A 3986-nucleotide genomic window follows, 5' to 3' on the forward strand; every position below is an offset into this window, starting at 1 on the left:
TGCCGGGGCGGCGGCTATGCCGGAGAGACTCGTCCTTCGGCGCCCGGCCTCGGGAGCGGGGAGCTGCCGGGGCGAGGTCGCCTGGGGCAGCCCCCACCCGGCGCCCCGCGGCCTGGGGCCTGGCACCCCGCAGCCTCCCTCTGTTCCGTCCCACGTCTCACTGGTGGGCACTTGTATGGAGGCTGGGGGCTTCGCGCCATAATCGAGGCCAAGATGACTCTCATTTTAGCCAGAAAGGGGAAAAACTCTGCTTTTCTCTCTAGTGCACAGTGATGCTCACTTCTAACTAATCTCCATAGGATGACATTTCCCTTACGGGGGCGGGAACCCATCTCCATGTCTTTGTACCCCTCACCTGAGGGTTTTGAGGGGGAGAAGAAAAGGAGCACATTCGGCCTGGAAGAGTGAGCTTTCCCCTTTTCACGCTCCAAAAGGGCATTTCACATACTGCATGCCTTCTCATTCCAGTCTGAATTTTTTGGAGTGAAGGCGTAATGCAGACAGCTGAACACAGATTTCTGGTGGGGGTTGACTGTAGATCTGTCAGCAGCTGCTCTTCCAGCATATTAGTCACTAAAAACACTTTGTTCTTGCAGACTGGCAGTGGAGGGAAGGATGATGCTAATTGACTTAAGGTTGGCATTTGGTGGCAGTTTGCATTACAGAGTTGAGTCATATTTAAAAATTAAGACTTTAAAAAGAATGTACAGACTGTATTAGAATAGAATTTCACTGTCTTTCACGTTTTATTTAGGAAATAAAAAGAAGACAGCTAGCAGAAGCTGCTGAAAAGAGGCAGATGGAGGTAACGTCTGATAAAATGCCGTTTATTCAAAATACATTTTGGTAACTGGTTTATGGGGAAAACAGCTAGGGTTTCCGGGGGAACACTGGATGTCATGCCTGGATTTTGGGAATTGTGATTAAACGTTTTCATAGTATTAATGTTTTACCTTTATGCCATTTTTTATATATATTTATAGTAGAATTTCATAGCTAGATAGGTACTCAAAGACCATTGCAAGATAACTGAGCTTGTTTGCATGAGAGAAGTTTTGCAGTAGTTAAAAAACAACCTAAGAATTGAAGAGCAAGTTTGTCATTATTTTTTTCCCCCATTATAAGACTTGTAAACAAGAGATTGAGAAATATTTCGAGCCAGAGTTGTCAAACAATTATTGTGGTGGCAATTTCAGGTGGTACTGCACTTGGACTTCTCTTGCAAATGCAGGTTATGGGCACTTGCAAGTTCAGTTTATCAACATGGCAACAGTTGAGCACATTTCTCAGCTAAATTCCAGCAAAGAAGTAGTATTAACTTACTCTTCTATCTTTTTAAGGTTGCCAAGCTTTAACTACTTAAATATCCTTAAAGTTAGAAGAGGTAGGATGCAAATGTTCTAGCAGAATGCAGAACTAGCCAGCCTGTTTCTTCCTTTCTGTACTTCTCAAAAAAGGCTTACAACAAACACCATACAACATCTACAGTAAGTAAAACGTGTATCTTGGAGATCACAGCTGACCTATGAAGAGAGAGGAATGTGGGTTTTCTATGAGTGTTAGTGACATTATATATTGAATTACAAATCGACCATTATTGATGAGGACCGTGTTGATCTGGTTTTAAGGGAGTTTGGTGAATAATTGGAGCAACAGTTGAGTGACGCTTCAGAGTCCTTCTTTAAAAACTCTTGATTTTGTGTCAGACTACGTACTAAAAGCAATCCACATGTAATCTTAAATCTCAAAGGGCTTTTAAGCAAAACTGTAGGAAATATACTTTTGAGAAGTGTCTGAAAGGGGAACGTCCCCATCTAGCTCTTAAGTTGCTAAAAAGCTTTCCTGGGAGGAAGGAGAAGTGAAGCAACTTGTTATGGATGGCTCTGAAGTTCTGTGGTAGCCGTTAAGCTGCTAAAGAAAAACATAACTATCGCTCTCTGTTACTTTTTGTTTTCTTAAAAGAGAAAGAGCTAAAACATCTACCAGAATTTTTTTACTATCTTTGAGAGCATTTTAGCCTCTGAATGTTGAGCGATGGAGATGTCTTGTGAGTAGCCTAATTCAGTTTCCCCCTCGTGAGGGACAAGGGAATAGATCAGATGTCCTTCTCTGCTTGGTGTTTTCCTGTACATGCTTCTTAACTGCTCATTATTCAGCCTGAAGCCGTGTGAGGTGTTCTTCCTTTTGGGGTGCTGTAGAGAGAGTCTGGGTACCTAACTCACTTGGAAGGCCAGTTGCCTAAAAGCTAGAAATCACAGGGTCTAAGTAAGTTGGTATTTCTTGGTAAGATTTGCCTTAGTAGCCTATTGAGAAATGTGCTTGTCATCAGGGCCTTGAATTTCAGGTGAGAGCATTGCTGTTTTCCCTTGGTAGATTTTTAACATCTTTTGCGTAGCTTGTGCTGTAGTATCATAACTCTAAACTTGGCTAAGAATCAGTTTTTAAAACATTTTCTTTCTAGGTTTACAGTGTTAACTGTTTGTCAGTCGTTCTGATACTCCTACCATCTAGTCTAGGGGCTCATTAGCAGGCAGTTGACAACAGGTTTCTCATTTGTGTACTGCTGCTTTCCACACATCTATGAAGTTTGAAAGGTAGACTGTCACACAGGTTATTTCTCACAGATCACAGTTTAGAACTTGGATTTCTAACAGCCTAGGCTAGCACTACTAACATGACCTTTTTTTCCTCCCCTGCACGTAAAGTTCCCATCGATTTCTGTAGCTGCTATACAGAGCTTGTGACTTTCTCCATCTGCTTATTGAGTGTTAGAATAGACTCTGTCATTATGATTTCCATCATCTGTATTCTATCTCTAGGTAGCCTTTTGATAAAAAGAAATGGAAGAAGTGAACAGATGATGAAACGGCTAAAGTTCTTGGAAATTCTGTCTGCCCAAATTGTCTCTTCCCGGTTAATTCTGTTTGTGAGGGCAAGAATAGGCCCTGACACTGGAAAAACCACAGACTAAGAATTTATGGGACTTCTGGGAATGGAAGTTCTGGTTCTGCATCTTAGGATGCAAAGCAGGTACATGTAATTGCATTAAATATGTTCACCTGGATTGAATAACAATATGAAACAAAAGCACCCTCACATCCCTATGGGACCAAGAACTCACGGTATGAAGAAGTATCCTGAAAGGTCTGCGTTTATGTAGTAGTAGCATTACTTAATGTTTTAGTCTTTTCATGCAAACCGGAGTTCACAAAACGCTGTTGTCAAGACTTGCAGTTTGACTTCTACCCAAAAAAATAGTTAAGTGGTCTTACCCAAATGTGTTTTCTCCCAGGCTTCCTCTCGAGGTATTAAGAACGCTTACTCTGTAGAGCAAAAGAAAAAGAAACAGGAAGAAATAGAAAAAAGAATTGCAGCTTCAGGTTCTGGAGGAGAAGGAGGACTGAGGGTAAGTTCAAAAAAGAAACAACACGATGCAGCTGTTTGTATGTTTACTGAGAAAATCCTGTTTTGTTGTCATCTACAAGATTGCTTCAATAACTTGAAGCAAAACCAAGAGGAAGGGAAATGGAAGCATGTGTCATTATCACACGGTGTTCTCAATGAGACTGCATTCCTGGGACACAGACAGCAAGGGTGGCAGAGAGCTTTTCCCTTCCACATGCCCCCTGCTTCTTCCCCAGTTTCCGCACCTACGATGCACCAGTCTTACAGTACTCTCAGCACTGGGGACCTCCTCACTGAGCTGACCTGTACTCAGTGTCCCTTTTCAGTACCGGTTGAGATGGTCTCTCTTCCCTCAGAGTTTATAGAAAATGTTTGAACTAAGTAGGGTAATGGCTTTGGGTTTCATGTCTGTCTCTCTTTACAAAAAAACCCATACAGTGTTGGCATAGATACTGATGAACTTTACTGCTGCTACTACTACTTTTCTAACATAAACTTTGTCCCAGAAGGCCAGACAGAGATGTAATTAAGAATTAGAATCTCTCCAAGGCAGTAGATGCATCTGGTTATTGAAACGCAGG

General features: G+C 42.0%; 1 long non-coding RNA gene across 1 annotated transcript; it reads left to right on the plus strand.

The window, feature by feature from the left end:
- The first annotated feature begins 753 nt into the window (after positions 1-753).
- On the plus strand, positions 754-3332 carry LOC103925759. The gene is made up of 3 exons (XR_664044.1): positions 754-805; positions 2820-3030; positions 3293-3332. It is a non-coding gene; the product is annotated as an uncharacterized LOC103925759 (long non-coding RNA).
- Positions 3333-3986: the final 654 nt, after the last annotated feature.

Source organism: Pygoscelis adeliae, unplaced genomic scaffold, assembly GCF_000699105.1.
Source record: "Pygoscelis adeliae isolate BGI_AS28 unplaced genomic scaffold, ASM69910v1 Scaffold171, whole genome shotgun sequence".
NCBI classification, from domain to species: Eukaryota; Metazoa; Chordata; class Aves; order Sphenisciformes; family Spheniscidae; genus Pygoscelis; species Pygoscelis adeliae.